Raw genomic sequence first — 25,157 nt, forward strand, 5'->3', positions numbered from 1 at the left:
ATTCAGTGAAAAACTTGCCTGAAAATTTCCAGTGATGGTAACCGATAACTGGAGGAGAAGATGTCCTTTAAGCTTCTTTTTCGGGTGGGGACAAAGTGATAGGTCAACCTGTAAAATTTTGAGCCAGAGCTTGGCCTGTGTGTCATCCCAATTTTGTTAATCTATCCTTTTGCTGCTGTACTCAGGTCTCCTGGTTGAGAGAAATCCACCTGTATTAAGAGACTAAAACATTCATTTACTATTTTTCTTACAACATCCATTTGGTTCATCTACCTAAATTTTACTCTCTCTCTTGGTGCATAGTTCACACAGTCAGGCAGTTGCCTTTTATGGGCATGCAAGTTTCCGGTCACTTACCCCCAGCAGCTGCGAAGCCGTCTCTCCCATATCAAAACTCAGCCAAACATCAAACATTCACCGTAGTCATTCAAAACTTTATTTGTAATATTATAATCAGCAAAATCAGCGTTTTAATTACAGGCATGTATCATTGTTTGCAAATCATACTTATAAAACTCAATAACACGCTAAACAGGAAGTCCTCTGTGGGCTTCACAGCAGCCACCTCATTTGCATGTTCACATACTATCTAAAAATAGCTCGCAGCGCTGCAGTGCACTGTCGTCACACACAGCCTCGTTTCACACTCAACTTTCTATTATATTACAAAGACGTCTTATATTTACAATCACTCTCAGGCCTGAAAGTTTTAGCGCCTACACAATTTTGACAAATTTAAGATAACGGGTCCAACCGAAGAAAGTCCAACTTTTTTGTAATCAATTAACCAGTATCAGCCTCTAACTGTATCTGGCCTCATCTCTAAAGTCCCTAACTCAATTTAAAGTGTCCAAAAAAGCGCAGATAAGGAGCCTCTAACTCCTAGCTTGTTCCAGGATGCCCTGTACCCCACAGTCAAGCCAACTGAACTAACCCTGTTCGCCGACAGGTCAAGGTCGCGCGTCCGCGGCCAGGAGGGAGCGTAACCTCCGGGCTATGCGCCTCTTAGTGGCCTCTAACCACCGTTCTCACAAAATTTATAATACTTTTAAACCGCCGTCAACCCTCTAAAACAAGGGTATGACTGACGCAGATGCAACGTTATGGACAATGGAGCCTCTAACTCTCAACATGGCCAACACAGATGCAATCCTTTAGACCAATGGAGCCTCTAACTCACAAACTGACCAATTCCCTATCAAACTACCTGAGCCTCTAACTCAGTATTATTTTACTTTACCTTGAGCCTCTAACTCAGTATTATTTTCCTTTATCTTGAGCCTCTAACTCAGTATTATTTTCCTTTATCTTGAGCCTCTAACTCAGTATTGTAACTTATAAGCTTATTTCAAGTTTCAAAACTCATGAGATTTTTCATCAAAATCAAAACAGGCCTTCACCAGTAATTTCAGTGAGTAGACTTTTAATTTATACAGTCCAATTTGGCACAGTTTGGATTTACATTCAACAGGTTGTGCCTCACCTTTAAATGTGCCGGCTTGCCCACTCACGTCAGACCACTGGCTCGTGCCTGCCCGTTCAACCACCTCGGACCGTCCAAACCTCCAAAACTTCCATCCCAATACCACAGGACGAGCCTCCAAAACTGTCACGGGTTCAAATATTGGGGATGGATACAAGAGGAAAACCAAAAATAACCACACTGGTCCGGCCGGGTCAAGTCAAACGATGATTTAATGAACACACGCGTGGGAGATGGACACCATACAGTAGACAGCATCAGATCTCAAAATGGTGGAGCCTTGATCAAACTCTTATAGCCTCTAGTGGCCCCCACCTAATCATAAAAGCCTAAACATTCACATTCTTTCTCACACAGCGCCTAAGCTACGACCTTGGCTCCCTGTTTATCTGCTCCTGATGAAATGGGGCAGTATGCTCTGTTCTCTTCTAATCAGACAAATAAGGCGATGACTTTCTGTGAACAATATTTTCTTATAACTCAGCAGTATAATGCATCATAAAACAATATCATCCATTCACAATAAATCAGCAGTCTAATGTAATGCAAATCAATTTACCAAATGTAATAGTTATCACCTTCTTCTAATTCAGGAGAATAATGCAAACTAAAACTACATAATAATTCACAATCTTTACTTAGGGGTCTAACATGGCATAAAGTAATATCATAATCCGACAGAAGTCACAATTATCTGTTCGGCGTTCATGGCCAGTGTTGGCCAAGTTACTTGAAAATAGTAATTAGTTACTACTAATTACTACTCCAAGAAAGTAATCCCATTACTTTACTGATTACTATTTTCAAAAGTAATTAGTTACTTACTTAGTTTTTAAAAGCGTGATACACAACCTGAATATAAAGCAATAGACCTTTCAGCCCAATTCTCTTTTTTCTGCACAATCCATCATATTTTAATCTTTCATCTCTAATCTCTTTAATATACAAGTAAAACACAGCAGAAAATAAATAAAATCAAAGACTCAGCAGCACTGAGTCCTGTCGCTCTTAAATCTATTTTAACCTGTTTGCAGGAGTTTGAGGGTTTGCCCGTTGTCACAGCAGTCATGTCAGTGGGGTGGTCCGGGGATTTCTCTGTGAATGTCACATTCCTGTGGCAGCGTGCTCAGTGTTTGCTCAGATTTGAAGTTACATTTTTCTCTGTAGAAAGAACTTTTCTTCCCACGCAGAGTAACAGCGGACGCTAATGGTTTTGTCACTTTTTACAGAATCAAACTCAAAGTAATGTCAGTACTTCCACACTTTAAACGCTGCATGGTCGTACTCTCTCCCGCACTCCATATTGTTCATTGTTAATCTGCACACGTCTGTTGCTTCCACGGACATGCACGCTCTTACGTCATTGTCATGAGACACTCTCACAAACAAAATCACAGTTTAGTAACGCAATAACGTGTTAATTACTTTTTTTGCAATAGTAATCCCTTACTTTACTCATTGCTTGAAAAAAAGTAAACATGTTACTGCCCATCTCTGTTCATGACAATATTTATAGCTTGCTTTTCGGTTTCTCTTCTTTTTAGGTTGGTGGGTCAGTAAAAGAGAATCAGTTTTATTTCTCTCTTATCTATGAAGAAGGAGAAGAAACTGAAGGTGGCTGCTTATACAGGAAGTCTAATAAGAAATTACATTCAGTTCCACAATGCTTTTTGGCCAGTGGAGTGGTCAACTTCTTCCTGGCCCGTACAGATGCTGTACAGAGGGTGGGTTTTGACCCTAAGCTACAGTGGATAGCACATTCAGGTAGGTCCAGATTTCAGTTTGGTTTAAAAGCGACAAGAAGGGGGGGGGGCTTCCAGTTTTGCTTAGCTATGATAACAAAATGTTTTATTTTAAAATACTTGTTTTTTTTTTAATCTAGAGTTCTTTATGGATGGCCTGGGCTATTTACTTGTTGCCACTTGTGGTGATGTATCCATTGACCATCAACATGTAGCCAGAAGTGCTCGTTATCGCAAGTTCAGAAATCCTAGAAAGAATGACTCAGAATTCAAATTGCAGCTTAATTTCTTCAAAAACCACCTTAAGTGCATCAAATATGCATAGAAGACCTTAAGAGAACATCAGTGAACTGGTTGTAGTTATATACTGCACTTTATTTTACTCAGAGCAATGTTTTCATAGATATTGCTTTGCCTGTAATTGTCAATGTTTCTCATAATCCATTCTACTATACTGTATGCTATAATAAGAAGAATTCAAATTGGATGTTTCCAAATATTCCGAATAAAACCAAATTCAATAAATGTTATGTTGTTGATGAAATAAGGACTTTGAAGTTTGGAAGTCACCATAGCATTTATGCTAGAACAAATTATTGGTTACTCATTAAGTAATAGTTATAGTGAGTTATAGTTGTTGAGAAGTTATTGTTATAAAGTTACTGGTCACTTTCAGCAACAGGTAAAAACATTACAGAAGAAAATTAGGGGCTATAATTAATTTTCATAAGTTTTTAGTGAAAAATCTGCGCATCTCAACTGTTTTTTGTACAGTAACCTTTACATTAAACTACATAAAACATAAAAAGTTAAATAATATTAAAGCCATGCAAAATGTATTTTCACATTATGAATGTGTTCCAGCTTATAGACCCTCATACTGTGTCTTTGGGGAATCTTACAGTGGAGATAAAATGAAATAAAATGAAGCCCTTTTCATGTGCACTGAATATACTGCCAGTGAGATTTCTAAATGAAGTTCATGTATCTGTATAATTCTTCAAATAATTGTAACCTCTTCTGAGAAAAACCTCTCTAAGTCCTTGGAAAATTTCACAGTTTTAGAGATTCCAAACTTCTCTTACGCTTTAAGAACATATCCTGTTAGAATTTTTAAAGTGTAAATAAATCTAATAAATAAAACTAATAGCATCTAACTATTTCACACTGTGTACACAGCTGTAGTAACTGTAGTAACTGACACAATGAAATAAGTTATGGTTGGTACACAAGCATCCATTGTTTTAATGATCCACAATAGGCTGACAGGTTTAAAGAGAGAAGGCTTTTGAATTTGTGATGGTGTTCTCTTTCTTCTTTTTCAGTTTTTACATGTGAGACATCACTCATCCAAGTGACTTCTTCATACGCTATGTCCAGATGAACAGAATCAACTTTTGGAGATTTATTTTCCTAGATGATTGAGAATGCATCAAGATGATAGATTGATAGGCTCATAGAGAACTTATGGACTTGTGTTCTCAGCCCACCATTGAGCTCAAGTCATCATTTTTTGATTTCCTTAATTTCTGAAATATTCTTCCCTGCAGTGCTATAATTGCAATTCCTAATCGCTTGCTTCAGCAAAAGAAACTCTAATAATAGCCTTTAATCAGATTAATATGGTAGTTGTGCTAAAAGCGAAGGGAAATCAAGTTTCTGTTAGCATCACCATAAATGTGTTTTATTGAGGTCAACATTGTTGTGAGGTTGAGATTTTTGCTTTTCCACTGGACCTTTACTAAAACTTTCTGTGACTTGAGTAATGATTGGCTGATGTTACAGCATCGCTTAAATTTAGGACAAAACACATTCAGACTGAATTATATTAAACTTTATGTTCCCTTTGATAATGTAAATACAATTCATGATATTTTCATGTAATATATATATTAGAGTGTATGATCTTCAAGCAAGAAAAGATGTTTATAGTTCATATATTTGGTTTCTCTCAGCTTTTCATGAAGGTTCACACACAGGAAACTGTCATGAAAGCTGTGTGGGGTGAGGCGGGATAGGTCCAAAAAAGGCAGGACTCAAAGGCCGCTTTATTGCAGGAGTCACAGATTGACATAACAAAACCATGAAGGCACTTGGAAATTAAACTGGGAAACACTAAACTGACAGAACACACAGCTGGAAGGATGATGGAGATCGACAGCAGACAGGAGACGACAGAGACAATGTTTACACAAAAGGGAAATCGGGGCAGAGAGGAGGGGAACACGGCTGAAGTCTGACTGACGAGACAGGGGAAGCAGAACTGAACATAATGCACACAGGACAAGAGGATATCACATAAAAAGAGGAAAGAGAGAATCACCTAGTGAGACTCAGATGAACTAAACACAGAGAGTGTGGGACAGAGGGAGAACAAGAGCGACATGGAGACAAGACAGAGACTTGACATCCATAACCAGACATGACTAACTACATATAGGGGTGCTGGTGAGAACACACAGAGGTGACAAAACTCTGTGAAATAACAACTTGGATCAGGGCTCTGAAAACGTAACATAAGAATCAATAATTCCCCAAAGAGTGAACAAGACCAAACAATACAATAAACATAACAACAAACTTAAAACACTGGGTCAAAGCCCAGGACCATGAAAGATTCGGGACTAGATGTTACAACCCCTGATACTGTAACATCTAGTCCTTTTACTGAAACTTAATAATTAACACTTACACGATCAGTTTCACTTCATCTTATTAATGAAGGTCCAATAGTCCGTTGACATTATCTTCTGTCCTTTCATAAAGGACGGCTTAGTGTATTCTTTGATAAAGGAGGTACTTATCAAGGGTTGAATAACTTCTTTATCTCTAGCATGTAATAAATACAAGTCAGTTTTATTATGGCTGCAGTCCAGCTAAATCCTGGTCTTTTTCACACAGATAGGAGCCCTGTTGTTTAAATGTTCAACCACATGTTTAGTTTTGTTATCTGATCTGTCTGCTAAACCACTCATCTTCTTTGCTCTCTTTTTATGCTCAATAAAAGAAGCAATTAGAAAGTGAAACCTCAACATTTAGGAAAGATGAAGATCTTCTGATTTAATCAAAAACTTGTTATTTATGTAGCCATTTTAAACAGAGGCAGCTACTTACGTAAACACACCACTACATCATCCAGTAAGTGCTAAAGTCTTCTCTGGAAATTCCCCGGTTGTACATTGGATTTTTTTATGGTTTTATTTTCTAATTGGTGGTGTACACAGCTGTAAAACTTTATAAGTTGTGTTAGAAAAGCAAAGAACAATTTCACTGAAGAGCTCTGCCCATTGTCAACCTGAATTTGTAAATGCGGTTGTGGGTCCTCTGTGTGATTCATCAGCAACAACAGAAGGAAACTATTTCCATTACATTGATCCGTCACATCATAGAGCCAATGGAATGCAATGTCTTCCACTTAGCAGAGAATCTTATTTTCTTTCAAGATACAGTTGTAGGAAACTTAAATAAAAACCTTTTATTTAGTAGAATATGCTAAATTCACAATCTGAAGGCCAACTCTACCAGAGAACGTCAGGAGAAGTTTAAACGAGCAGCTCAGTACTTTCAATAAGTGCTTCAGGATCGACATCCTTTCTTTTTACATTAAAAAAAAAAATATCTGTACTTTCCCAACCAGATTTTTGGAAATAGAAAGTCAGTTTTCTGTATTGAAGTGTATTTGTGATTAGTCACAAAAACACAAAGCCCAAGAAGAAAAAGTGTTCCCCCAAAGGGTCTTTAAACTCTGAAACAACTTGAAACTAAGATAAAGAATAAAAACAGTGAGGGATAAAATACAGAAAACAATATCAAGATTAAATCAAATAGAATATTTAAATAACAAAATAAAATCTTATAAAAGCTGGGCCATGACACAGGACATGTCAGTGTGTGTGTGTGTGTGTGTGTGTGTGTGTGTGTGTGTGTGTGTGTGTGTGTTTCCTAATCCTACCGCCTGTATATTTTTAAGATAAATAAACTGTGAGAAGTAAACTGCACAAAAAGTTGAATGTATGAAAAATTATACAAATCAAAACATATATTCAAACTGATATTTAAGGAGTGAAGGGTTGTCTTAGCTAGCCACACCATTGCTTGCTCTGCCTTTCTATTATTGTCTCTTTCCTTGCACAAAGCTTTCAAGTAGTGTGAAGTTGTGTTAACAGAGAGCGCCCAAAATGGTACAATGCATGTTGATGGCAAAAATTCAGTCACAAAACTATGCTTTTACATTTTTATGTGACTTTACAGAAATCCTGTTGTATTGCGGATGCTGTTTTCAACTAATTTGTTGAAAAGTTGAAAAGAAAGGTGAAACGAAAATAGAAATCAAGTTGTGTTGTGCTGTGTTGTTATTTTTTATTCCAGTTTGATTCTAATACTTTTATTCAAATCTGTTTAGTCTACTTTGAATAATTGAAACCATTGCAATGATTTCTATTTATTAAAAAAAAAACACTGCAAATTAGTATTAGTGTTGTTTTATGCAGTAGCAGCACTACTGGATAAAACAGAAGACGGCGATGATATACACACATCACCAGCCTTCCAGCTAGTGACATCTAGTGGTTTCTTTGGGGTATTGCAATTAACAAACCCTGCTCCGACCCTGCTCTGATGAAATGCTGTCTGGTTTTTACAGTTTTTTCTGATTGCTTACAGTTTTTTCTGATTGCTTACAGTTTTTTCTGATTGCTTACAGTTTTTTCTGATTGCTTAAGCACATTTTTTGTAACTATTGGCTATTTTTGCAAAATTCTACACACAAATAAGAAAACCTGTCACCCAATTATCAAAACATTGTAGTTCTCTTGCAAAAGCGAACACAGCTAGATTAACTCTTCACACCTTCGTAAAAATGGTGTTTTCGTATCAAACAGTACACACAAGCCATCATCTACTAAGCACACAATGCGCCAACTGCACACTCATGGTATGAATACAAAACACATCTGGCTTTTGCTTTCTCTGTGCACAAGCTAGGCCATGTCAGTTTGAGCTCATACTTTTGTCATAGGTCTGTAAACATGGAGGGATCCAAACTTCAAGTACTGGTGTTTATTTACACACATCAAAACAAACACAAGTGTTTATTTCCAAGTATAGGATTATTTGCAATCGCCATGTTGACTATATGGGTTTCTTGGTCTGCAGTGAACATGCGTCCTCTGCCCCCAGCATCTGGTCATCTAGCAATTCTGTAAAGTAACAATTTCAGTATTTTTACATCTATGGTATTGTTGTGTTTCTCATTAGCATATGGCAGTGCTACAAATCTTAGTGCAAAGTGACTGTACTAACCGATTCTCATTTCAAAATGTCCTTATGATGCTTGCTACAGTGTAGCGGCTCGAGTTAGGCTGAACCCGTCGGCCAACTTCCCTCAGGGTCATTCCACGGTTGATTACATGGTCCACTATTGTAGCTCTGATGTCATCAGCAATTCTATTTCTTACTCTTCTAACCCTTCCTCTCCCCCCTCCTCGTCCTCTCCCCCCTCCTCGTCCTCTCCCCCCTCCTCGTCCTCCTCTTGTTCCTCCTTGTCCTTGTCGTCCTCTTCATCCTACTTCTTCACCTCCACGTCCTCTTCCTCGAAATCCTCTACTTCTCACTCTTCCTGCTCCCTCCATTGTACTCCACACACAGAGCTTACCTGTATTATAGTGCTTGGGCTGATTGCAAAGTGAACTAATTATCTAAAAAAGTTTTTACATGTGACAGTGTGCCAGACAGTTGGCAAAATAGTGTAAATAATAGCCATAAATGTGTATAGTTTTGCTAGGAGTGTGTTGATCATTTGGAAATTGAGTGTAAAGCAGTGAGTTGTGTTTACAGTTCTGCAAAAAGAGTGCTGTGCAGTGGATTGTAGCTACAGGTTTGCAAAGTGTGTGTTACAAAATGGCAAACTGAGTGCAAAGCAGTGTTTGTGCTTTTAGTTTTGCAAACTCAGTGAGTGGTTTTGCTATAAGTATTACAGTTTTTTCTGAATGCTTAAACCCTAACTGTGATTCTTATAGCACAATTCCTAAAACTATTAATACTTATAGCAAAACCACTCACTGAGTTTGCAAATCTAAAAGCACAAACACTGCTTTGCACTCAGTTTGCAATTTTGTAACACACACTTTGCAAAACTGTAGGCACAACTCACTGCTTACACTCAATTACCAAATTTCCAACACACTCCTAGCAAAATTATACACATGTATGGCTATCATTAACACTATTTTGCCAACTGTCTGGCACACTTTCACTTGTGGAAACTTTTTTAGATAATTAGTTCACTTTGCAATCAGCCTAAGCACTATAATACAGGTAAGCTCTGTGTGTGGAGTACAATGGAGGGAGCAGGAAGAGTGAGAAGTAGAGGAGGCCGAGGAAGAGGACGTGGAGGTGAAGAAGTAGGATGAAGAGGACGACAAGGACAAGGAGGAACAAGAGGAGGATGAGAAGGGGGGAGAGGAGGACGAAGAGGGGGGAGAGGAAGGGTAAGAAGAGTAAGAAATAGAATTGCTGATGACATCAGAGCTACAATAGTGGACCATGTAATCAACCGTGGAATGACCCTGAGGGAAGCTGGCCAACGGGTTCAGCCTAACTCGAGCCACTACTCTGTAGCAAGCATTATAAGGACATTTTGAAATGAGAATCGGTTAGTACAGTCACTTTGCACTAAGATTTGTAGCACAACAATACCATAGATGTAAAAATACTGAAATTGTTACTTTACAGAATTGCTAGACGACCAGATGCTGGGGGCAGAGGAAGCATGTTCACTGCAGAACAAGAAACCCATATAGTCAATATGGCGATTGCAAATAATCCTATACTTGGAAATAAACACTTATGTTTGTTTTGATGTGTGTGACTGCCTGGGAATACCTGGTGCTGTAAGCCTTTCATTTTCATGTCATTGAACTACTTTTGATCCAGAGAAGGGGTTTATTAAAAGACCCAAAGCAGCTGCCCATTAATGAGGGCACATTAACGACATTGCTTTTGGCTGTTTTCACCAATGTCTTGTTCTGCTGGCTGAGGCCACCTACAACACATCAGGGCCAGTGCTGTTGGCCGAGGCTAACTACACCACACCAGGCCGTGTGCTGGTTCCTGAGGCCATCTTCAAAAATCCAGGGCCCGTGCTGCTGGATAAATGCTAAACTGAGTCTTTGGGTTAGGGTATTAGGCAAGCATGCAGGTAGGGTTATAGGATTGTGTTCGTAACTTCAGGTACTGACCACCTCATCACTTGATTCCATAAATTGACACATTGTGCTGTGGGCAGCAGCTTACGGCCATACCACCCTTAGCACGCCTGACCTCGTCTGATCTCGGAAGCTAAGCAGGGCTGGGCTTGGTTAGTACTTGGATGGGAGACTGCCTGGGAATACCTGGTGCTGTAAGCCTTTCTTTTTCATGTCATTGAACTACTTTTGATCCAGAGAAGGGGTTTATTAAAAGACCCAAAGCAGCTGCTCATTAATGAGGGCACATTAACGACATTGCTTTTGGCTGTTTTCACCAATGTCTTGTTCTGCTGGCTGAGGCCACCTACAACACACCAGGGCCAGTGCTGCTGGCCGAGGCTAACTACACCACACCAGGCCCTGTGCTGGTTCCTGAGGCCATCTTCAAAAATCCAGGGCCCGTGCTGCTGGATAAATGCTAAACTGAGTCTTTGGCTTAGGGTATTAGGCAAGCATGCAGGTAGGGTTATAGGATTGTGTTCGTAACTTCAGGTACTGGCCACCTCATCACTTGATTCCATAAATTGACACATTGTGCTGTGGGCAGCAGCTTACGGCCATACCACCCTGAGCACGCCTGACCTCGTCTGATCTCGGAAGCTAAGCAGAGCTGGGCTTGGTTAGTACTTGGATGGGATACTGCCTGGGAATATCTGGTGCTGTAAGCCTTTCATTTTCATGTCATTGAACTGCTTTTGATCCAGAGAAGGGGTGTATTAAAAGACCCAAAGCAGCTGCCCATTAATGAGGGCACATTAACGACATTGCTTTTGGCTGTTTTCACCAATGTCTTGTTCTGCTGGCTGAGGCCACATACAACACACCAGGGCCAGTGCTGCTGGCCGAGGCTAACTACACCACACCAGGCCCTGTGCTGGTTCCTGAGGCCATCTTCAAAAATCCAGGGCCTGTGCTGCTGGATAAATGCTAAACTGAGTCTTTGGCTTAGGGTATTAGGCAAGCATGCAGGTAGGGTTATAGGATTGTGTTTGTAACTTCAGGTACTTGCCACCTCATCACTTGATTCCATAAATTGACACATTGTGCTGTGGGCAGCAGCTTACGGCCATACCACCCTGAGAACGCCTGACCTCGTCTGATCTCGGAAGCTAAGCAGGGCTGGGCTTGGTTAGTACTTGGATGGGAGACTGCCTGGGAATACCTGGTGCTGTAAGCCTATCATTTTCATGTCATTGAACTGTTTTTGATCCAGAGAAGGGGTGTATTAAAAGACCCAAAGCAGCTGCCCATTAATGAGGGCACATTAACGACATTGCTTTTGGCTGTTTTCACCAATGTCTTGTTCTGCTGGCTGAGGCCACCTACAACACACCAGGGCCAGTGCTGCTGGCCGAGGCTAACTACACCACACCAGGCCCTGTGCTGGTTCCTGAGGCCATCTTCAAAAATCCAGGGCCTGTGCTGCTGGATAAATGCTAAACTGAGTCTTTGGCTTAGGGTATTAGGCAAGCATGCAGGTAGGGTTATAGGATTGTGTTCGTAACTTCAGGTACTGGCCACCTCATCACTTGATTCCATAAATTGACACATTGTGCTGTGGGCAGCAGCTTACGGCCATACCACCCTGAGCACGCCTGACCTCGTCTGATCTCGGAAGCTAAGCAGGGCTAGGCTTGGTTAGTACTTGGATGGGAGACTGCCTGGGAATACCTGGTGTGGTAAGCCTTTCGTTCTCATGTCATTGAACTGCTTTTGATCCAGAGAAGGGGTGTATTAAAAGACCCAAAGCAGCTGCCCATTAATGAGGGCACATTAACGACATTGCTTTTGGCTGTTTTCACCAATGTCTTGTTCTGCTGGCTGAGGCCACCTACAACACACCAGGGCCAGTGCTGCTGGCCGAGGCTAACTACACCACACCATGCCCTGTGCTGGTTCCTGAGACCATCTTCAAAAATCCAGGGCCTGTGCTGCTGGATAAATGCTAAACTGAGTCTTTGGCTTAGGGTATTAGGCAAGCATGCAGGTAGGGTTATAGGATTGTGTTCGTAACTTCAGGTACTGGCCACCTCATCACTTGATTCCATAAATTGACACATTGTGCTGTGGGCAGCAGCTTACGGCCATACCACCCTGAGCACGGCTGACCTCGTCTGATCTCGGAAGCTAAGCAGGGCTGGGCTTGGTTAGTACTTGGATGGGAGACTGCCTGGGAATACCTGGTGCTGTAAGCCTATCATTTTCATGTCATTAAACTGTTTTTGATCCAGAGAAGGGGTGTATTAAAAGACCCAAAGCAGCTGCCCATTAATGAGGGCACATTAACGACATTGCTTTTGGCTGTTTTCACCAATGTCTTGTTCTGCTGGCTGAGGCCACATACAACACACCAGGGCCAGTGCTGCTGGCCGAGGCTAACTACACCACACCAGGCCCTGTGCTGGTTCCTGAGGCCATCTTCAAAAATCCAGGGCCTGTGCTGCTGGATAAATGCTAAACTGAGTCTTTGGGTTAGGGTATTAGGCAAGCATGCAGGTAGGGTTATAGGATTGTGTTCGTAACTTCAGGTACTGACCACCTCATCACTTGATTCCATAAATTGACACATTGTGCTGTGGGCAGCAGCTTACGGCCATACCACCCTTAGCACGCCTGACCTCGTCTGATCTCGGAAGCTAAGCAGGGCTGGGCTTGGTTAGTACTTGGATGGGAGACTGCCTGGGAATACCTGGTGCTGTAAGCCTTTCTTTTTCATGTCATTGAACTACTTTTGATCCAGAGAAGGGGTTTATTAAAAGACCCAAAGCAGCTGCTCATTAATGAGGGCACATTAACGACATTGCTTTTGGCTGTTTTCACCAATGTCTTGTTCTGCTGGCTGAGGCCACCTACAACACACCAGGGCCAGTGCTGCTGGCCGAGGCTAACTACACCACACCAGGCCCTGTGCTGGTTCCTGAGGCCATCTTCAAAAATCCAGGGCCCGTGCTGCTGGATAAATGCTAAACTGAGTCTTTGGCTTAGGGTATTAGGCAAGCATGCAGGTAGGGTTATAGGATTGTGTTCGTAACTTCAGGTACTGGCCACCTCATCACTTGATTCCATAAATTGACACATTGTGCTGTGGGCAGCAGCTTACGGCCATACCACCCTGAGCACGCCTGACCTCGTCTGATCTCGGAAGCTAAGCAGAGCTGGGCTTGGTTAGTACTTGGATGGGATACTGCCTGGGAATACCTGGTGCTGTAAGCCTTTCATTTTCATGTCATTGAACTGCTTTTGATCCAGAGAAGGGGTGTATTAAAAGACCCAAAGCAGCTGCCCATTAATGAGGGCACATTAACGACATTGCTTTTGGCTGTTTTCACCAATGTCTTGTTCTGCTGGCTGAGGCCACCTACAACACACCAGGGCCAGTGCTGCTGGCCGAGGCTAACTACACCACACCAGGCCCTGTGCTGGTTCCTGAGGCCATCTTCAAAAATCCAGATCCTGTGCTGCTGGATAAATTCTAAACTGAGTCTTTGGCTTAGGGTATTAGGCAAGCATGCAGGTAGGGTTATAGGATTGTGTTCGTAACTTCAGGTACTGGCCACCTCATCACTTGATTCCATAAATTGACACATTGTTCTGTAGGCAGCAGCTTACGGCCATACCACCCTTAGCACGCCTGACCTCGTCTGATCTCGGAAGCTAAGCAGGGCTGGGCTTGGTTAGTACTTGGGTGGGAGACTGCCTAGGAATACCTGGTGCTGTAAGCCTTTCATTTTCATGTCATTGAACTGCTTTTGATCCAGAGAAGGGGTGTATTAAAAGACCCAAAGCAGATGCCCATTAATGAGGGCACGTTAACAACATTGCTTTTGGCTGTTTTCACCAATGTCTTGTTCTGCTTGCTGAGGCCACCTACAACACACCAGGGCCAGTGCTGCTGGCTGAGACTAACTACACCACACCAGGCCCTGTGCTGGTTCCTGAGGCCATCTTCAAAAATCCAGGGCCTGTGCTGCTGGATAAATGCTAAACTGAGTCTTTGGCTTAGGGTATTAGGCAAGCATGCAGGTAGGGTTATAGGATTGTGTTCGTAACTTCAGGTACTGGCCACCTCATCACTTGATTCCATAAATTGACACATTGTGCTGTGGGCAGCAGCTTACGGCCATACCACCCTGAGCACGCCTGACCTCGTCTGATCTCGGAAGTTAAGCAGGGCTGGGCTTGGTTAGTACTTGGATGGGAGACTGCCTGGGAATACCTGGTGCTGTAAGCCTTTCATTTTCATGTCATTGAACTGCTTTTGATCCAGAGAAGGGGTGTATTAAAAGACCCAAAGCAGCTGCCCATTAATGAGGGCACATTAACAACATTGCTTTTGGCTGTTTTCACCAATGTCTTGTTCTGCTGGCTGAGGCCACCTACAAAACACCAGGGCCAGTGCTGCTGGCCGAGGCTAACTACACCACACCAGGCCCTGTGCTGGTTCCTGAGGCCATCTTCAAATTCCAGGTCCTGTGCTGCTGGATAAATGCTAAACTGAGTCTTTGGGTTAGGGTATTAGGCAAGCATGCAGGTAGGGTTATAGGATTGTGTTCGTAACTTCAGGTACTGGCCACCTCATCACTTGATTCCATAAATTGACACATTGTGCTGTGAGCAGCAGCTTACGGCCATACCACCCTGAGCACTCCTGACCTCGTCTGATCTCGGAAGTTAAGCAGGGCTGGGCTTGGTTAGTACTTGGATGGGAGACTGCCTGGGAATACCTGGTGCTGTAAGCCTATCATTTTCATGTCATTGAACTGTTTTTGATCCAGAGAAGGGGTGTATTAAAAGACCCAAAGCAGCTGCCCATTAATGAGGGCACATTAACGACATTGCTTTTGGCTGTTTTCACCAATGTCTTGTTCTGCTGGCTGAGGCCACATACAACACACCAGGGCCAGTGCTGCTGGCCGAGGCTAACTACACCACACCAGGCCCTGTGCTGGTTCCTGAGGCCATCTTCAAAAATCCAGGGCCTGTGCTGCTGGATAAATGCTAAACTGAGTCTTTGGCTTAGGGTATTAGGCAAGCATGCAGGTAGGGTTATAGGATTGTGTTTGTAACTTCAGGTACTTGCCACCTCATCACTTGATTCCATAAATTGACACATTGTGCTGTGGGCAGCAGCTTACGGCCATACCACCCTGAGAACGCCTGACCTCGTCTGATCTCGGAAGCTAAGCAGGGCTGGGCTTGGTTAGTACTTGGATGGGAGACTGCCTGGGAATACCTGGTGCTGTAAGCCTATCATTTTCATGTCATTGAACTGTTTTTGATCCAGAGAAGGGGTGTATTAAAAGACCCAAAGCAGCTGCCCATTAATGAGGGCACATTAACGACATTGCTTTTGGCTGTTTTCACCAATGTCTTGTTCTGCTGGCTGAGGCCACCTACAACACACCAGGGCCAGTGCTTCTGGCCGAGGCTAACTACACCACACCAGGCCCTGTGCTGGTTCCTGAGGCCATCTTCAAAAATCCAGGGCCTGTGCTGCTGGATAAATGCTAAACTGAGTCTTTGGCTTAGGGTATTAGGCAAGCATGCAGGTAGGGTTATAGGATTGTGTTCGTAACTTCAGGTACTGGCCACCTCATCACTTGATTCCATAAATTGACACATTGTGCTGTGGGCAGCAGCTTACGGCCATACCACCCTGAGCACGCCTGACCTCGTCAGATCTCGGAAGCTAAGCAGGGCTGGGCTTGGTTATTACTTGGATGGGGGAATACCTGGTGCTGTAAGCCTTTCATTTTCATGTCATTGAACTGCTTTTGATCCAGAGAAGGGGTGTATTAAAAGACCCAAAGCAGCTGCCCATTAATGAGGGCACATTAACGACATTGCTTTTGGCTGTTTTCACCAATGTCTTGTTCTGCTGGCTGAGGCCACCTACAACACACCAGGGCCAGTGCTGCTGGCCGAGGCTAACTACACCACACCAGGCCCTGTGCTGGTTCCTGAGGCCATCTTCAAAAATCCAGGGCCTGTGCTGCTGGATAAATGCTAAACTGAGTCTTTGGCTAGGGTATTAGGCAAGCATGAAGGTAGGGTTATAGGATTGTGTTCGTAACTTCAGGTACTGGCCACCTCATCACTTGATTCCATAAATTGACACATTGTGCTGTGGGCAGCAGCTTACGGCCATACCACCTTGAGTACACCTGATCTCGGAAGCTAAGCAGGGCTGGGCTTGGTTAGTACTTGGATGGGAGACTGCCTGGGAATACCTGGTGCTGTAAGCCTCTCATTTTAATGTCATTGAACTGCTTTTGATCCAGAGAAGGGGTGTATTAAAAGACTCAAAGCAGCTGCCCATTAATGAGGGCACATTAACGACATTGCTTTTGGCTGTTTTCACCAATGTCTTGTTCTGATGGCTGAGGCCACCTACAACACACCAGGGCCAGTGCTGCTGGCCGAGGCTAACTACACCACACCAGGCCCTGTGCTGGTTCCTGAGGCCATCTTCAAAAATCCAGGGCCTGTGCTGCTGGATAAATGCTAAACTGAGTCTTTGGCTTAGGGTATTAGGCAAGCATGAAGGTAGGGTTATAGGATTGTGTTCGTAACTTCAGGAACTGGCCACCTCATCGCTTGATTCCATAAATTGACACGTTGTGCTGTGGGCAGCAGCTTACGGCCATACCACCCTGAGCACGCCTGACCTCGTCTGATCTCGGAAGCTAAGCAGGGCTGGGCTTGGTTAGTACTTGGATGGGAGACTGCCTGGGAATACCTGGTGCTGTAAGCCTTTCATTTTCATGTCATTGAACTGCTTTTGATCCAGAGAAGGGGTGTATTAAAAGACTCAAAGCAGCTGCCCATTAATGAGGGCACATTAACGACATTGCTTTTGGCTGTTTTCACCAATGTCTTTTTCTGCTGGCTGAGGCCACCTACAAGATACCAGGGCCAGTGCTGCTTGCCGAGGCTAACTACACCACACCAGGCCCTGTGCTGGTTCCTGAGGCCATCTTCAAAAATCCAGGGCCTGTGCTGCTGGATGAATGCTAAACTGAGTCTTTGGGTTAGGGTATTAGGCAAGCATGAAGGTAGGGTTATAGGATTGTGTTCGTAACTTCAGGTACTAGCCACCTCATCACTTGATTCCATAAATTGACACATTGTGCTGTGGGCAGCAGCTTACGGCCATCCCACCCTGAGCACGGCTGACCTCGTCTGATCTCGGAAGCTAAGCAGGGTTGGGCTTGGTTAGTACTTGGATGGGAGACTGCCTGGGAATACCTGGTGCTGTAAGCCTTTCATGTCATTGAACTGCTTTTGATCCAGAGAAGGGGTGTATTAAAAGACCCAAAGCAGCTGCCCATTAATGAGGGCACATTAACGACATTGCTTTTGGCTGTTTTCACCAATGTCTTGTTCTGCTGGCTGAGGCCACCTACAACACACCAGGGCCAGTGCTGCTGGCCGAGGCTAACTACACCACACCAGGCCCTGTGCTGGTTCCTGAGGCCATCTTCAAAAATCCAGGGCCCGTGCTGCTGGATAAATGCTAAACTGAGTCTTTGGCTTAGGGTATTAGGCAAGCATGCAGGTAGGGTTATAGGATTGTGTTCGTAACTTCAGGTACTGGCCACCTCATCACTTGATTCCATAAATTGACACATTGTGCTGTGGGTAGCATCTTACGGCCATACCACCCTGAGCACGCCTGACCTCGTCTGATCTCGGAAGTTTAGCAGGGCTGGGCTTGGTTAGTACTTGGATCGGAGACTGCGTGGGAATACCTGGTGCTGTAAGCCTTTCATTTTCATGTCATTGAACTGCTTTTGATCCAGAGAAGGGGTGTATTAAAAGACCCTAAGCAGCTGCCCATTAATGAGGGCACATTAACGACATTGGTTTTGGCTGTTTTCACCAATGTCTTGTTCTGCTGGCTGAGGCCACCTACAACACACCAGGGCCAGTGCTGCTGGCCGAGGCTAACTACACCACACCAGGCCCTGTGCTGGTTCCTGAGGCCATCTTCAAAAATCTTGGGCCTGTGCTGCTGGATAAATGCTAAACTGAGTCTTTGGGTTAGGGTATGAGGCAAGCATGCAGGTAGGGTTATAGGATTGTGTTCGTAACTTCAGGTACTGGCCACCTCATCACTTGATTCCATAAATTGACACATTGTGCTTTGGGTAGCAGCTTACGGCCATACCACCCTGATCACGCCTGACCTCGTCTGATCTCGGAAGCTAAGCAGGGCTTGGGCTTGGTTAGTACTTCGATGGGAGACTGCCTGGGAATACCTGGTGCTGTAAGCCTTTCATTTTCATGTCATTGAACTGTTTTTGATACAGAGAAGGGGTGTATTAAAAGACCCAAAGCAGCTGCCCATTAATGAGGGCACATTAACGACATTGCTTTTGGCTGTTTTCACCAATGTCTTGTTCTGCTGGCTGAGGCCACCTACAACACACCAGGGCCAGTGCTGCTGTCCGAGGCTAACTACACCACACCATGCCCTGTGCTGGTTCCTGAGGCCATCTTTAAAAATCCAGGGCCTGTGCTGCTGGATAAATGCTAAACTGAGTCTTTGGCTTAGGGTATTAGGCAAGCATGCAGGTAGGGTTATAGGATTGTGTTCGTAACTTCAGGTACTGGCCACCTCATCACTTGATTCCATAAATTGACACATTGTGCAGTCGGCAGCAGCTTACGGCCATACCACCCTGAGCACGCCTGACCTCGTCTGATCGCGAGAGCTAAGCAGGGCTTGGGCTTGGTTAGTACTTGGATGGGAGACTACCTGGGAATACCTGGTGCTGTAAGCCTATCATTTTCATGTCATTGAACTGTTTTTGATCCAGAGAAGGGGTGTATTAAAAGACCCAAAGCAGCTGCCCATTAATGAGGGCACATTAACGACATTGCTTTTGGCTGTTTTCACCAATGTCTTGTTCTGCTGGCTGAGGCCACCTACAACACACCAGGGCCAGTGCTTCTGGCCGAGGCTAACTACACCACACCAGGCCCTGTGCTGGTTCCTGAGGCCATCTTCAAAAATCCAGGGCCTGTGCTGCTGGATAAATGCTAAACTGAGTCTTTGGCTTAGGGTATTAGGCAAGCATGCAGGTAGGGTTATAGGATTGTGTTCGTAACTTCAGGTACTGGCCACCTCATCACTTGATTCCATAAATTGACACATTGTGCTGTGGGCAGCAGCTTACGGCCATACCACCCTGAGCACGCCTGACCTCGTCAGATCTCGGAAGCTAAGCAGGGCTGGGCTTGGTTATTACTTGGATGGGGGAATACCTGGTGCTGTAAGCCTTTCATTTTCATGTCATTGAACTGCTTTTGATCCAGAGAAGGGGTGTATTAAAAGACCCAAAGCAGCTGCCCATTAATGAGGGCACATTAACGACATTGCTTTTGGCTGTTTTCACCAATGTCTTGTTCTGCTGGCTGAGGCCACCTACAACACACCAGGGCCAGTGCTGCTGGCCGAGGCTAACTACACCACACCAGGCCCTGTGCTGGTTCCTGAGGCCATCTTCAAAAATCCAGGGCCTGTGCTGCTGGATAAATGCTAAACTGAGTCTTTGGCTAGGGTATTAGGCAAGCATGAAGGTAGGGTTATAGGATTGTGTTCGTAACTTCAGGTACTGGCCACCTCATCACTTGATTCCATAAATTGACACATTGTGCTGTGGGCAGCAGCTTACGGCCATACCACCTTGAGTACACCTGATCTCGGAAGCTAAGCAGGGCTGGGCTTGGTTAGTACTTGGATGGGAGACTGCCTGGGAATACCTGGTGCTGTAAGCCTCTCATTTTAATGTCATTGAACTGCTTTTGATCCAGAGAAGGGGTGTATTAAAAGACTCAAAGCAGCTGCCCATTAATGAGGGCACATTAACGACATTGCTTTTGGCTGTTTTCACCAATGTCTTGTTCTGATGGCTGAGGCCACCTACAACACACCAGGGCCAGTGCTGCTGGCCGAGGCTAACTACACCACACCAGGCCCTGTGCTGGTTCCTGAGGCCATCTTCAAAAATCCAGGGCCTGTGCTGCTGGATAAATGCTAAACTGAGTCTTTGGCTTAGGGTATTAGGCAAGCATGAAGGTAGGGTTATAGGATTGTGTTCGTAACTTCAGGAACTGGCCACCTCATCGCTTGATTCCATAAATTGACACGTTGTGCTGTGGGCAGCAGCTTACGGCCATACCACCCTGAGCACGCCTGACCTCGTCTGATCTCGGAAGCTAAGCAGGGCTGGGCTTGGTTAGTACTTGGATGGGAGACTGCCTGGGAATACCTGGTGCTGTAAGCCTTTCATTTTCATGTCATTGAACTGCTTTTGATCCAGAGAAGGGGTGTATTAAAAGACTCAAAGCAGCTGCCCATTAATGAGGGCACATTAACGACATTGCTTTTGGCTGTTTTCACCAATGTCTTTTTCTGCTGGCTGAGGCCACCTACAAGATACCAGGGCCAGTGCTGCTTGCCGAGGCTAACTACACCACACCAGGCCCTGTGCTGGTTCCTGAGGCCATCTTCAAAAATCCAGGGCCTGTGCTGCTGGATGAATGCTAAACTGAGTCTTTGGGTTAGGGTATTAGGCAAGCATGAAGGTAGGGTTATAGGATTGTGTTCGTAACTTCAGGTACTAGCCACCTCATCACTTGATTCCATAAATTGACACATTGTGCTGTGGGCAGCAGCTTACGGCCATCCCACCCTGAGCACGGCTGACCTCGTCTGATCTCGGAAGCTAAGCAGGGTTGGGCTTGGTTAGTACTTGGATGGGAGACTGCCTGGGAATACCTGGTGCTGTAAGCCTTTCATGTCATTGAACTGCTTTTGATCCAGAGAAGGGGTGTATTAAAAGACCCAAAGCAGCTGCCCATTAATGAGGGCACATTAACGACATTGCTTTTGGCTGTTTTCACCAATGTCTTGTTCTGCTGGCTGAGGCCACCTACAACACACCAGGGCCAGTGCTGCTGGCCGAGGCTAACTACACCACACCAGGCCCTGTGCTGGTTCCTGAGGCCATCTTCAAAAATCCAGGGCCCGTGCTGCTGGATAAATGCTAAACTGAGTCTTTGGCTTAGGGTATTAGGCAAGCATGCAGGTAGGGTTATAGGATTGTGTTCGTAACTTCAGGTACTGGCCACCTCATCACTTGATTCCATAAATTGACACATTGTGCTGTGGGTAGCATCTTACGGCCATACCACCCTGAGCACGCCTGACCTCGTCTGATCTCGGAAGTTTAGCAGGGCTGGGCTTGGTTAGTACTTGGATCGGAGACTGCGTGGGAATACCTGGTGCTGTAAGCCTTTCATTTTCATGTCATTGAACTGCTTTTGATCCAGAGAAGGGGTGTATTAAAAGACCCTAAGCAGCTGCCCATTAATGAGGGCACATTAACGACATTGGTTTTGGCTGTTTTCACCAATGTCTTGTTCTGCTGGCTGAGGCCACCTACAACACACCAGGGCCAGTGCTGCTGGCCGAGGCTAACTACACCACACCAGGCCCTGTGCTGGTTCCTGAGGCCATCTTCAAAAATCTTGGGCCTGTGCTGCTGGATAAATGCTAAACTGAGTCTTTGGGTTAGGGTATGAGGCAAGCATGCAGGTAGGGTTATAGGATTGTGTTCGTAACTTCAGGTACTGGCCACCTCATCACTTGATTCCATAAATTGACACATTGTGCTTTGGGTAGCAGCTTACGGCCATACCACCCTGATCACGCCTGACCTCGTCTGATCTCGGAAGCTAAGCAGGGCTTGGGCTTGGTTAGTACTTCGATGGGAGACTGCCTGGGAATACCTGGTGCTGTAAGCCTTTCATTTTCATGTCATTGAACTGTTTTTGATACAGAGAAGGGGTGTATTAAAAGACCCAAAGCAGCTGCCCATTAATGAGGGCACATTAACGACATTGCTTTTGGCTGTTTTCACCAATGTCTTGTTCTGCTGGCTGAGGCCACCTACAACACACCAGGGCCAGTGCTGCTGTCCGAGGCTAACTACACCACACCATGCCCTGTGCTGGTTCCTGAGGCCATCTTTAAAAATCCAGGGCCTGTGCTGCTGGATAAATGCTAAACTGAGTCTTTGGCTTAGGGTATTAGGCAAGCATGCAGGTAGGGTTATAGGATTGTGTTCGTAACTTCAGGTACTGGCCACCTCATCACTTGATTCCATAAATTGACACATTGTGCAGTCGGCAGCAGCTTACGGCCATACCACCCTGAGCACGCCTGACCTCGTCTGATCGCGAGAGCTAAGCAGGGCTTGGGCTTGGTTAGTACTTGGATGGGAGACTACCTGGGAATACCTGGTGCTGTAAGCCTTTAATTTTCATGTCATTGAACTGCTTTTTATCCAGAGAAGGGGTGTATTAAAAGACCCAAAGGAGCTGTACATTAATGAGGGCACATTAACGACATTGCTTTTGGCTGTTTTCACCAATGTCTTGTTCTGCTGGCTGAGGCCACATACAACACACCAGGGCCAGTGCTGCTGGCCGAGGCTAACTACACCACACCATGCCCTGTGCTGGTTCCTGACGCCATCTTCAAAAATCCAGATCCTTTGCTGCTGGATAAATGCTAAACTGAGTCTTTGGGTTAGGGTATTAGGCAAGCATGCAGGTAGGGTTATAGGATTGTGTTCGTAACTTCAGGTACTGGCCACCTCATCACTTGATTCCATAAATTGACACATTGTGCTGTGGGCAGCAGCTTACGGCCATACCACCCTGAGCACGCCTGACCTCGTCTGATCTCGGAAGCTAAGCAGGGCTGGGCTTGGTTAGTACTTGGATGGGAGACTGCCTGGGAATACCTGGTGCTGTAAGCCTTTCATTTTCATGTCATTGAACTACTTTTGATCCAGAGAAGGGGTGTATTAAAAGACCCAAAGCAGCTGCCCATTAATGAGGGCAAATTAACGACATTGCTTTTGGCTGTTTTCACCAATGTCTTGTTCTGCTGGCTGAGGCCACATACAACACACCAGGGCCAGTGCTGCTGGCCGAGGCTAACTACACCACACCAAGCCCTGTGCTGGTTCCTGAGGCCATCTTCAAAAATCCAGGGCCTGTGCTGCTGGATAAATGCTAAACTGAGTCTTTGGGTTAGGGTATTAGTTAAGCATGCAGGTAGGGTTATAGGATTGTGTTCGTAACTTCAGGTACTGGCCACCTCATCACTTGATTCCATAAATTGACACATTGTGCTGTGGGTAACAGCTTACGGCCATACCACCCTGAGCACGCCTGACCTCGTCTGATCTCGGAAGCTAAGCAGGGCTTGGGCTTGGTTAGTACTTGGATGGGAGACTGCCTGGGAATACCTGGTGCTGTAAGCCTTTCATTTTCATGTCATTGAACTGTTTTTGATACAGAGAAGGGGTGTATTAAAAGACCCAAAGCAGCTGCCCATTAATGAGGGCACATTAACGACATTGCTTTTGGCTGTTTTCACCAATGTCTTGTTCTGCTGGCTGAGGCCACCTACAACACACCAGGGCCAGTGCTGCTGTCCGAGGCTAACTACACCACACCATGCCCTGTGCTTGTTCCTGAGGCCATCTTTAAAAATCCAGGGCCTGTGCTGCTGGATAAATGCTAAACTGAGTCTTTGGCTTAGGGTATTAGGCAAGCATGCAGGTAGGGTTATAGGATTGTGTTCGTAACTTCAGGTACTGGCCACCTCATCACTTGATTCTATAAATTGACACATTGTGCAGTCGGTAGCAGCTTACGGCCATACCACCCTGAGCACGCCTGACCTCGTCTGATCGCGAGAGCTAAGCAGGGCTTGGGCTTGGTTAGTACTTGGATGGGAGACTACCTGGGAATACCTGGTGCTGTAAGCCTTTAATTTTCATGTCATTGAACTGCTTTTTATCCAGAGAAGGGGTGTATTAAAAGACCCAAAGGAGCTGTACATTAATGAGGGCACATTAACGACATTGCTTTTGGCTGTTTTCACCAATGTCTTGTTCTGCTGGCTGAGGCCACATACAACACACCAGGGCCAGTGCTGCTGGCCGAGGCTAACTACACCACACCAGGCCCTGTGCTGGTTCCTGAGGCCATCTTCAAAAATCCAGGGCCTGTGCTGCTGGATAAATGCTAAACTGAGTCTTTGGGTTAGGGTATTAGGCAAGCATGCAGGTAGGGTTATAGGATTGTGTTCGTAACTTCAGGTACTGGCCACCTCATCACTTGATTCCATAAATTGACACATTGTGCTGTGGGCAGCAGCTTACGGCCATACCACCCTGAGCACGCTTGACCTCGTCTGATCTCGGAAGTTAAGCAGGGCTGGGCTTGGTTAGTACTTGGATGGGAGACTGCCTGGGAATACCTGGTGCTGTAAGCCTTTCATTTTCATGTCATTGAACTGCTTTTGATCCAGAGAAGGGGTGTATTAAAAGACCCAAAGCAGCTGCCAATTAATGAAAGCACATTAACGACATTGCTTTTGGCTGTTTTCACCAATGTCTTGTTCTGCTGGCTCAGGCCACCTACAACACACCAGGGCCAGTGCTGCTGGCCGAGGCTAACTACACCACACCATGCCCTGTGCTGGTTCCTGACGCCATCTTCAAAAATCCAGATCCTTTGCTGCTGGATAAATGCTAAATTGAGTCTTTGGGTTAGGGTATTAGGCAAGCATGCAGGTAGGGTTATAGGATTGTGTTC

General features: G+C 44.8%; 8 non-coding genes and 21 pseudogenes across 8 annotated transcripts; all 29 read left to right on the forward strand.

Annotated features, from left to right (window-relative positions):
- The first annotated feature begins 10,512 nt into the window (after window positions 1-10,512).
- Window positions 10,513-10,631, forward strand: LOC148105570 (5S ribosomal RNA; annotated as a pseudogene).
- Window positions 10,632-11,021: 390 nt separating this feature from the next.
- On the forward strand, window positions 11,022-11,140 carry LOC148105571 (5S ribosomal RNA; annotated as a pseudogene).
- A 390-nt stretch (window positions 11,141-11,530) lies between these two features.
- Window positions 11,531-11,649, forward strand: LOC148105572 (5S ribosomal RNA). The gene has a single exon (XR_015718674.1). It is a non-coding gene; the product is annotated as a 5S ribosomal RNA (ribosomal RNA).
- A 390-nt stretch (window positions 11,650-12,039) lies between these two features.
- LOC148105573 (5S ribosomal RNA) lies at window positions 12,040-12,158 on the forward strand (annotated as a pseudogene).
- Window positions 12,159-12,548: 390 nt separating this feature from the next.
- On the forward strand, window positions 12,549-12,667 carry LOC148105574 (5S ribosomal RNA; annotated as a pseudogene).
- A 390-nt stretch (window positions 12,668-13,057) lies between these two features.
- On the forward strand, window positions 13,058-13,176 carry LOC148105575 (5S ribosomal RNA; annotated as a pseudogene).
- A 390-nt stretch (window positions 13,177-13,566) lies between these two features.
- LOC148105576 (5S ribosomal RNA) lies at window positions 13,567-13,685 on the forward strand (annotated as a pseudogene).
- A 390-nt stretch (window positions 13,686-14,075) lies between these two features.
- Window positions 14,076-14,194, forward strand: LOC148105577 (5S ribosomal RNA; annotated as a pseudogene).
- Window positions 14,195-14,584: 390 nt separating this feature from the next.
- Window positions 14,585-14,703, forward strand: LOC148105578 (5S ribosomal RNA). The gene has a single exon (XR_015718957.1). It is a non-coding gene; the product is annotated as a 5S ribosomal RNA (ribosomal RNA).
- Window positions 14,704-15,092: 389 nt separating this feature from the next.
- Window positions 15,093-15,211, forward strand: LOC148105579 (5S ribosomal RNA). The gene has a single exon (XR_015718968.1). It is a non-coding gene; the product is annotated as a 5S ribosomal RNA (ribosomal RNA).
- A 390-nt stretch (window positions 15,212-15,601) lies between these two features.
- On the forward strand, window positions 15,602-15,720 carry LOC148105580 (5S ribosomal RNA). Its single transcript, XR_015718675.1, has one exon. It is a non-coding gene; the product is annotated as a 5S ribosomal RNA (ribosomal RNA).
- A 390-nt stretch (window positions 15,721-16,110) lies between these two features.
- On the forward strand, window positions 16,111-16,219 carry LOC148105581 (5S ribosomal RNA; annotated as a pseudogene).
- Window positions 16,220-16,608: 389 nt separating this feature from the next.
- On the forward strand, window positions 16,609-16,717 carry LOC148105582 (5S ribosomal RNA; annotated as a pseudogene).
- Window positions 16,718-17,107: 390 nt separating this feature from the next.
- On the forward strand, window positions 17,108-17,226 carry LOC148105583 (5S ribosomal RNA). Its single transcript, XR_015718887.1, has one exon. It is a non-coding gene; the product is annotated as a 5S ribosomal RNA (ribosomal RNA).
- A 390-nt stretch (window positions 17,227-17,616) lies between these two features.
- On the forward strand, window positions 17,617-17,735 carry LOC148105584 (5S ribosomal RNA; annotated as a pseudogene).
- Window positions 17,736-18,119: 384 nt separating this feature from the next.
- LOC148105585 (5S ribosomal RNA) lies at window positions 18,120-18,238 on the forward strand (annotated as a pseudogene).
- Window positions 18,239-18,628: 390 nt separating this feature from the next.
- On the forward strand, window positions 18,629-18,748 carry LOC148105586 (5S ribosomal RNA; annotated as a pseudogene).
- Window positions 18,749-19,138: 390 nt separating this feature from the next.
- Window positions 19,139-19,258, forward strand: LOC148105587 (5S ribosomal RNA; annotated as a pseudogene).
- A 390-nt stretch (window positions 19,259-19,648) lies between these two features.
- Window positions 19,649-19,757, forward strand: LOC148105588 (5S ribosomal RNA; annotated as a pseudogene).
- A 389-nt stretch (window positions 19,758-20,146) lies between these two features.
- LOC148105589 (5S ribosomal RNA) lies at window positions 20,147-20,255 on the forward strand (annotated as a pseudogene).
- Window positions 20,256-20,645: 390 nt separating this feature from the next.
- LOC148105590 (5S ribosomal RNA) lies at window positions 20,646-20,764 on the forward strand. The gene has a single exon (XR_015718888.1). It is a non-coding gene; the product is annotated as a 5S ribosomal RNA (ribosomal RNA).
- A 390-nt stretch (window positions 20,765-21,154) lies between these two features.
- Window positions 21,155-21,273, forward strand: LOC148105591 (5S ribosomal RNA; annotated as a pseudogene).
- Window positions 21,274-21,657: 384 nt separating this feature from the next.
- LOC148105592 (5S ribosomal RNA) lies at window positions 21,658-21,776 on the forward strand (annotated as a pseudogene).
- Window positions 21,777-22,166: 390 nt separating this feature from the next.
- On the forward strand, window positions 22,167-22,286 carry LOC148105593 (5S ribosomal RNA; annotated as a pseudogene).
- Window positions 22,287-22,676: 390 nt separating this feature from the next.
- LOC148105594 (5S ribosomal RNA) lies at window positions 22,677-22,796 on the forward strand (annotated as a pseudogene).
- A 390-nt stretch (window positions 22,797-23,186) lies between these two features.
- Window positions 23,187-23,305, forward strand: LOC148105595 (5S ribosomal RNA). Its single transcript, XR_015718889.1, has one exon. It is a non-coding gene; the product is annotated as a 5S ribosomal RNA (ribosomal RNA).
- Window positions 23,306-23,695: 390 nt separating this feature from the next.
- Window positions 23,696-23,815, forward strand: LOC148105596 (5S ribosomal RNA; annotated as a pseudogene).
- Window positions 23,816-24,205: 390 nt separating this feature from the next.
- LOC148105597 (5S ribosomal RNA) lies at window positions 24,206-24,325 on the forward strand (annotated as a pseudogene).
- Window positions 24,326-24,715: 390 nt separating this feature from the next.
- Window positions 24,716-24,834, forward strand: LOC148105598 (5S ribosomal RNA). Its single transcript, XR_015718939.1, has one exon. It is a non-coding gene; the product is annotated as a 5S ribosomal RNA (ribosomal RNA).
- The last annotated feature ends 323 nt before the right edge of the window (window positions 24,835-25,157 follow it).

The sequence above is a fragment of the Neolamprologus brichardi genome, chromosome 3 (assembly GCF_056152115.1).
Source record: "Neolamprologus brichardi isolate AB-2024 chromosome 3, ASM5615211v1, whole genome shotgun sequence".
NCBI lineage: Eukaryota > Metazoa > Chordata > Actinopteri > Cichliformes > Cichlidae > Neolamprologus > Neolamprologus brichardi.